Genomic DNA, 8,866 nt, shown 5'->3' with positions numbered 1-8,866 from the left:
AATATAGAGATGGAAGTAATGAAGAACATTCAAAACCTCTATGGTAGTATTTCATAGATTCATAGAACGGTTGGGGTTGGAAGGGACCTTCAAGATCATCTAGTTCCAACCCCCCTGCCACGGGCAGGGACACCTTCCACTAGACCAGGTTGCTCCAAGCCCCATCCAGCCTGGCCTTGAACACTTCCGGGGATGGGGCATCCACAGCTTCTCCGGGCAATCTGTTCCAGTGCCTCACCACCCTCATGGTAAATAATTTCTTCCTTATATCTAATATAAATCTACCCTCTTTCAGTTTAAAGCCATTCCCCCTTGTCCTATCACTACATGCACTTGTAAACAGTCTCTCTCCAGCTTTCTTGTAGGCATCCTTCAGGTACTGGAAGGCCACAATAAAGGCTCCTTGGAGCCAGGCTGAACAACCCCAACTCTCTCAGCCTTTCCTCACAGGAGAGGTGCTCCAGCCCTCTGATCATCTTGGTGGCCCTCCTTGGGACTCACTCGAGGAGGTCCATGTCTTTCCTGTGCTGAGGGCTCCAGAGCTGGATGCAGCACTCCAGGTGGGGTCTCACCAGAGCAAAGCAGAGGGGCAGAATCACCTCCCTTGACCCGCTGGCCACACTTGCTTTGATGTGGCCCGGGATACAGTTGGTTTTCTGGGCTGCAGGCACACATTGCCAGGTCATGTTGAGCTTTTTGTCCACCAACACACCCAAGTCCTTCTCTTCAGGATTTCTCTCAACCCATTCTCCACCCTGCTCATATTTGTGCTTGGGATTGCCTCAACCCATCTTTGCTGAACTTCACGAGGTTCACACGTGCTCACCTCTCAAGCCTGTCGAAGTCCCTCTGGATGGCATCCCTTTCCTCCAGCGGGTTGACTGCACCACTCAGCTTGGTGTCGTTGGCAAACTTTCTTATCTGCTGGTGGCACAGCTTCGGTGTGCAATTAATGCTTTAAGGCGTGGTCTGTAAGGCCGATCAACATCGGTACACCACAAGAGGGAGCCGGAGGCATAAAGGATTGTATTTAAGTCGGTAAAGTAAGTACCAGCAAGTGCTTGGTTCTTCAGTGAAGTAAGACATTGAAATAACCTTTAATATCAAAAGTTCGTCGGCTGAATTTCCTACATACCATTTCTTTTTGCGTTCTCCTTGAAAAACATATTTCTGCTGCTTTCACTGTATTTGCAAGACTGAAGGTTACATTCAGGTACAGAAAGTACAGAATTAATGTTAGTATTAGGAATTCAGGCCATTCTCCATTCTTGCTATTAAACCATATCCCCTCTTGAAACTTTATTTTTGAAGGTGTTTGCATTTTCCTATGTAATTTAATGTATTGTTGCTTAAGCTAATGTTAGTTAAACTATTTTAAAACCCCGACACAACCAATTACTCTGTAATTATACTTAGTAAACAGGATAAAGTTTATATTCACCAAGAAAATTAGTAATACGTGGAAACATTTCTTAGAAGATCCTGCAGGTATGAAAATTAAGAATGATTAAGTATGTAAATGTGGCTCATTCCTATAGAGTTTAATTGATGATAACAGGATAATGCAAATGTAGTATAAGATTCAACCTGCAGAAAATGGTGGCTGCTGAGGTATAAATTTAGTAACTTTCTTTCACATTTGCTACAGTGATTAGATGATTGGAAAAAGGGCAAGTGTCTGGTCTGATTCTGCAACGATAGGGTGATAGCTGACATTTAGCAAAAGTGAAATTCCCAATACTTTTGTGTTGTAAAACTGAATTAGTCATATCTGAAAGAGAATCATGAAACCGTACTATATCTCTGCCTGCAGGACTACTGTTAAAAGCAGGACTGTTCCTAATGTCATATAGGTGATCAGAATACCTGCAAGAGCATTGCCATACAGACCTATAAGAGAGAGGGGAATATATGTTGTGTGCTTTGTCATGGCTTTGCACATTACAAATGTAGATGTGTTACAGATTTGGGTAGGCAGATATATCCATGTTGTAGTGCTTCCTGACAATTTAACTTGTGTTACAGTAAGTCTCCCCTGACTCCGCGGGAACTATTAATATTTACTGATATTATCTACTTGACCATTAAAGCAATTAAATCCAATTAATGAGCAATAACAATGGCAGCATATTTGAACTTTGTGCTGTAGAGTAGGTAGTCCCTCTCCTTGCATGCTATGAGAATTATAATTCCAGAGCTGTAGAAACACAGGAATGGAGGAAATCCACTGATTCCTTGCTTTTAACCACAAGCAATCATGTCATGTGTAATCCCTTTTGTAAATGTGTGGGCCTGTATCTTATAATGAATTAAGTGTTTGGTCCCCAGAATTACAAGAGCTGCATTACAGATGGATAAAATGCAATTTAGAAGATTGCTTCTAGGATTATTCCTGGTCAATTTATACCAATTTCTTTATGTACCAACACTGATTTTGCCGCTTTCTGTAGTGTTTACTCTTGAGCGCCAAAGGTTGCGTCCCATGCAGCCCTTTTTCAGGAGAATAAAACTCTTTTATGACGTAGGGATTATTCTGATAACTGTTTTGCTGATTTTGCTCTTTGAGTTCATTCTTTTAAAGATGAATGACCAGAATGGTATACCACGTTCTAGATGAGACTCTGAACATTGTCTTACATAACTGCATTCAAGGAAGTGGTGTTTTCTGGAAGTTGTGAGATTTTATTTCTACATAAACCATCATTTTTTTAGTAGTTAAAATTAGAAGTTAAATTTTAAAACCTTATCTCTTTAACAAAAGGCTTTATCCCCATGCTTCCAGATTATCTATATTCTAGCCCTGGTTTTGTGCAGGGAGTGAACAGAGCACTGATGTAGACAAGTATAACTAGTTTTATGTATGACAGAAGTTTTCTAAAGCTCTTTTTGAAAACAGGTTGAAAATTCCCTACCTACCCATAGTTTCTTTTTGCTGCTGTTTCATTTGTTTTAAAGACTGAACATTTACTTGAAAAAAACCAGGCTGAGGGATTTTTCTGCATTTGTTTGTAAGGTAGGCACAGATTTCTCATCTATATGGGACAGTTAGCTGCATGTAAAGATAACTTGAAAGTTTGAGATATTCAGACTAATTGTAACTTGAAAGACCTGCCTAGAATTAAAATGATTGGTAGAATTCCTAGTTTTGCAAAGCTGGGACACTGCTTCTGTGTCTGTATGAGTAGGGGGTATACGGTGTAGTAAGTATTCAAGGAGCGCACATCAGGGGTTGCTCAACTTTACCATTGTAACTATGACATTAAAGGAACTCCCTTGTGGCTTCTAGAAGTGTGATCAACAAGTAAACTGTGGCACAGGAAGACAAATTTCTTATTTTCAGGGCAGTAACAGGGTCAACACAGTATGATACCGCTTTCACTAAATGAAGCACCTGTATTACACACATACACACAGATGGTGCAAATGGAAAAAATAAATAGGGGAGGAAATTCACTGCCTGGAGGCAGGTGACTTTTTAAGTGATGTGAAAATAGAATGAAAAGGAAACTGAGGAGGCAGGTGAGAAAACGGGACATTGCAAAACATGCAAGCAATCAAGGAGAAGTGGATTGTGATGAAAGGAAAGATGGCAAAAAATGTTGGGCAAAGGGGCTAAGTAAATGCCTCCGAACAAAGGTAGTAATGACAGGGATGAGAAGGAAGACAGGAAAGTGAAAATGGAAGAAAAAACAATGCTGAAGGAGAAAAGTTACAGTATGAATATGAAGAGCTAACACTAGTGGAATTCTGTATATTTTGAACAGACAGCTCCTACAGATAACTTAGACAAGTTAGAAACAGCGTACAGCAAGTACTAACACTTTTATCCCACCAGAGAAAAATAAGTCTCTGGACAAACATCTGGAAGCAAAAATATTTTTCAGAAACTAGAGAGGTTAAGTAATTTGCAGGATGATCCCATTATAATTAAACAGCATTTTCTCACATTGGTATTAACAGTTTGCTGGTTAAAATATTTTGTAACTTTTTTAAATTTTATTCCTTGACTTCAAATTGGAGAAGCATTTTAAGATTTCAGTTTATTTCATGTCTTGCCAAATCTAACAGATATCCAGAAAAACAGGCAATATACTTATGGACATGGAATGTCTTTTATGATTTTCTCCATAAATGGCTCTCTCTTTTGTAAAGTACAAAACCAGCAGAAAACCACATATAGATTTTTTTAGTTATTTTTCCAGACTTAATCTGCCCAATTCAGTGTAGGGAAAAAGAGTTTACAACTCTGCAGACTCACCCTAAGTTGACAGGCTGGTTCTGTGAATAGTCTCTTGTTTTAAAGTCAAAGGGACTGCTCAAATGAACAAATTTATTGAACTCTGTATGTATATGTTCGCAGATTAGTTCCTATGCTGATAATATAATGTGAAAGGCAAATTTGAAAAAGGAATTTAGGAACATTTGGTGGTGTTATGTCAGCAAGTAAATACTAACCATCTGGTCTCTAGATTGCTAGTCTATTTCCCCTGATTTTATGGGTAGCATACTTCCTGTGTGTGCAAGCTTGAGACTACATTATTAAACTTCTGTGTTGATTTTTTTTAGTGTTTTAACAGAAACGTTTAAATTACTTTGCCATTTTGGGGGTGAAATTTTGTTCCTATGCATAATTTTTCTAGTTGGAATTTTTTCATTCTCCTGCACCTTATTTTAAGGTGTCTTATTGAAACACATTTTAATAAGGATGAATATTTTCAGGTATGTTCTCTGGAAAACAGACCGGTCATCTGCAGTGAATGACATCCAGTTGTCTAGAGCTGACTAATTACTACAGGTAAGATCTCAGTTTGATCCTGGTTGAAAGTTATGTCATTGAATCATAGAACCATGAGCCTATGAACCAAACTTTCTTGACAAAAGTATGGTCTAGACAAGATGGCCCAGCACCCTGTCCAGCTGAATCTTGGAAGTGTCCAATGTTGGGCAATCCACCACTTCCCTGGGGAGATTATTCCAACAGCTGATTGTCCCCAAATTTTCCTCGTGTCCAATTGGAATCTCTCCAGGAGTAAATGGTACCCATTACCCCTCATCTTTTCCATGTGACTGCTTGTAAAAAGGGCATCTCCACCTTCTTTCCAGCCACGCTTCAAATACTGGAACAGGGTGATAAGGTGTCCCCTAAGCCTTCTTTTCTCAAGGCTGAACAAACACAGCTCTCAGCCTTTCCTCACACGGCAGGCTTCCCAGTCCTCCCAGCATCTTTGTGGCCCTTCTCTGGGCCCTCTCTGGCCTGTCCACATCTTTCTTGCGCAGCAGGCACCAAACCCAGGCACGCTATTCCAGGTGTGGCCTGACAAGCACTGAGTACAGTGGGATAATGACTTATTATTAACCAGTGATGCCCTTGTTGATGCAACTCCACATCCTGTTGGCTTTCTTTGCCTCAGTAGCACACTGTTCAGTCATATTGAGCTCGTCCACCAGAACCCCCAGGTCCATTTCCACAGAGCTTCTCCCAGCCAGGTAGATCCCAGCCTATGCTGCACTCCTGGATTACGTTTTCCCAGGTGCAAGACCTTACAGTTGTCCTTGTTGCACTCTTCCAGGCTAGCCAGGTCTTCTCGCAGGGTGACTCTCCCTTCCAAAGTGTCTGCTTCCCTGCTCAGTTTGGTATCATCAGCAAACTACATCAGGGTACGCTTGATCCCATCATCCAGACCACTTATGAAAATAATAAGAAGCATTGGGCCCAATACTGATCCCTGGGGGACCCCACTTGTGACAGGTTGCCAGGTTGAAAAGGAGCTATCTACTACCAGTCTCTGGATGCAGCCTATCAGCCAGTTCCCCACCCACCACACAGTCTAGACTGTAACATGCCAGTTTCTCTAGGAGGCAGCTGTGGGAAACTGTATTTTTGTGGGAAACCAGGTAGACAATGTCCACCACTTGCCCCACATGAACTGAGCAGGTTACCTTGCCATAGAAGGCGATCAGGTTTGTCAAGCATGATTTGCCCTTTATGAATCTGTGCTGGTGTTTCCCAATCACATGCTTCATTTAACTCATGATAGTTCCCAGGAAGATTCATTCCATAGCTTTCCCATCGACTGCAATAAGACTGATGGGCCTATAATTTCCTGGATCCTCCTTTAAGCCCTTCTTGTAGATGGGGGTGACATTAGCCTTCTTCCAGTCTTCTGGGATGTACCCTGATCTCCAAAACTTCTCAAAGATTATGGGGAGTGGCCTCACAATAACATCAGCCAGCTCTAACACCCTCAAGTGGATAATGTCAAGGCCCATCAATTTGTAGGGGTCAGGCTCCTATAATAGTTTACATACCATCTCTTCCTTCACTGACCGCGGGTCTGTGTTTGTGTCAAACCAATTTATGTTCCCAAGGCCTGGGGTCCAACAGTACTGGTAAAGGCAGAGGTGAATAAAGTGTTGAGAACCTCTCCGCCTTTTCAGTATTGTTGGTGACTAATTCACCCCTCCTGTTTCACAGCGAGCCAATATTTTCCTTCTCTTTCTGCTTGTTGTTCGCATATCTGAAGAACCCTTTCTTGTAGTTTTTGTCATCTCTGGCCAATTTCAATTTGAGCTGAGCTTTTGCTTTTCTAACTGCATCTCTGCACACCCTGGAAATGCCCTTGTAGTTCTCAATGGGTATTCGTCTGCTTTTCCATTGCTGGTATGCTTCTCTTTTGGTTTTGAGCAGATTCGGAAGCTTGCAGTTAAGCCAAGGAGGTCTCTTGCTCTGCCTACTTCCCTTACCTTTAAAGGGGATTAATTGTTTCTGTGCTTCCAGGAAAGCATTCTTGAAAAAAACCCAGCACTCATTAGCTCCTTTATCCTCCATGGAAGTTTCCCACAGAAACACTCCCAGCTGAGCTCTCGCTGAAGTTTGCTCTTCTAAAATCTAAACCCTTTGTCTTAGTACTAACCTCCAGCACGCTCAGCAAGATCCCAAACTCTACGATATTGTGATCATTGCAGCCAAGGCTATCACTAACTTGAGATATTACAAAATCAGGTTTTCTTGGTTTGTGAGTAGCAAGTCCAGCAGTGCCTCATTCCTGGTTGGCATATCTAACATTTGTATGAGAAGGCAGCCCTCTGTGCATTCCAGAAACTTGATGGATAATACGTGAGCCATTGCATTGTTCTTCCAACAAATGTATGGGTAGTTGAAGACACCCATTAGAACTGTATCTTTGTAAAACAGTTGCAATGTAGTGAAGGGTGTTGTTGCTTGTATTCCAAATCTCTTGTTCAGTGCTACCATATTTTTTTAAAGAAAGTACCTCATATGAAAGAATCTTTCAAAGTAGCTGCTTTCAGTTATCTGAATATAAATCCTTTCTTTCTGCTTTCTTAAATTGTGCTATTGTGCTTCTTTCATCAGTTTCTAAGAATTTGGCAAATAACTCTTAAAATGTTTAAGATGTTAAAGCATTTATATCTGAATTTGTATTTGTAAATGTATTGGTAATATTTTCAGTAAAAGTCTAACTTCCTGACTATATGTTGCTGTCTTAGGAGTAAGTTCTGGACTGCTATGCATTGCAAGAAAAAAATGAATTGGTGCATACCATTAAAGGTATAAAATTTGCTACGTGCTTGAGAAGTACTTATCACAGCTTGAGGAAGGTTTGTTTCACTGAAGGAAGCTATAGGAATATCAATTTTCTATGAACTGCAGTAAACATATTTAGAAAATTAATCGAAACTACTTTAAAAACTCTCCATGATCCTCATTCTTCCCCCTACAGGTTTAACTATAATTTACCTTTAATTCAATATAATTAGATCAAATGCAATGAAGTTGTGAGGTGTTAATTCTAATGCTACACTTTCTTTAAGCTTATATGAATATTTTATATACTTCTTTTTCAGTTAGCTTAACTTGGAACATCACTAGATGAAGATGAAATACCCCACTGTTAAATCTTTCACAAAAAGAAAACTGTCCACCTAGGGTTTAAATCTACATCTCATCTGTATTCAAGGATTTAAGCCTGTTTAGAGCTGGTTCACATTGGTTAACATTCAGTAAAAACTATGACTACAGCTGAAATGGTTACACCAGAAATAATGCACTTGTTTCATGTCTCCTTGCTGGCAAGAATTTCTTGTGATTTGGTTTATGCATTCTCAAGCGAATAAGCCATGATCTCATTTTAGAAAGGTGGTTAAAGAAGGTACAATATACATTGAAGAACGTTATTCTCAAGTAGACTTTCCTTCTGTGCGACTGACTGTATGCGTTCACTTGTGCAATGAACACCTCCACGCAACATCCCGTGCACACTGTAGTTTGCTTACAGAAGGGCACCAGCATCTTTCATTGAAGACAGTTAGCCTATGTGCTGAAGCATCAGGAATGACATGGTGCCTAATGAAAGTTTAAATTGCCTGAACACCGCTGCAGCATTCCTCAGCACTACAGGAATATTAGTCTCTGGTAGTCCTTATATTCAGTCATCTGTCTCCAGATATAGTGATGTCTCTGAATCTTTTAGCTGGAGACACAGCTAAGCTCCATGATCTTGTCTTGCTCATTCCAAATAAGAAAGTATACTTGATGTGTAAGGTATGCAGTTCAGGTTCAGTCTTAAGAATACGTCTACGGAAATAAGCATAGGCTAATTTTCTGTTTCAGATGAAATTAGGATGTTATGGTAGCAATAACCTGGAGCAAGCCAATTACCAAGGAAAGGATGTTTATGGAGGATCCACCATAATCACCAGAATTTCATCAGGAACTGCGTGGATCACCTGACTCACGAAACAGCCACCGCAAGTGTATCTTTAAAAAGGTGAGAGAGGAGGTTGGCTGCCACAGGTTCAAAGAAATAATCCATCAACATTGAACTTTCACCATGGAACAGAACGA

This window comes from Falco rusticolus, chromosome 1 (genome assembly GCF_015220075.1).
Source record: "Falco rusticolus isolate bFalRus1 chromosome 1, bFalRus1.pri, whole genome shotgun sequence".
Classification (NCBI taxonomy): Eukaryota; Metazoa; Chordata; class Aves; order Falconiformes; family Falconidae; genus Falco; species Falco rusticolus.
Note: the sequence above shows the minus strand (reverse complement) of the source record.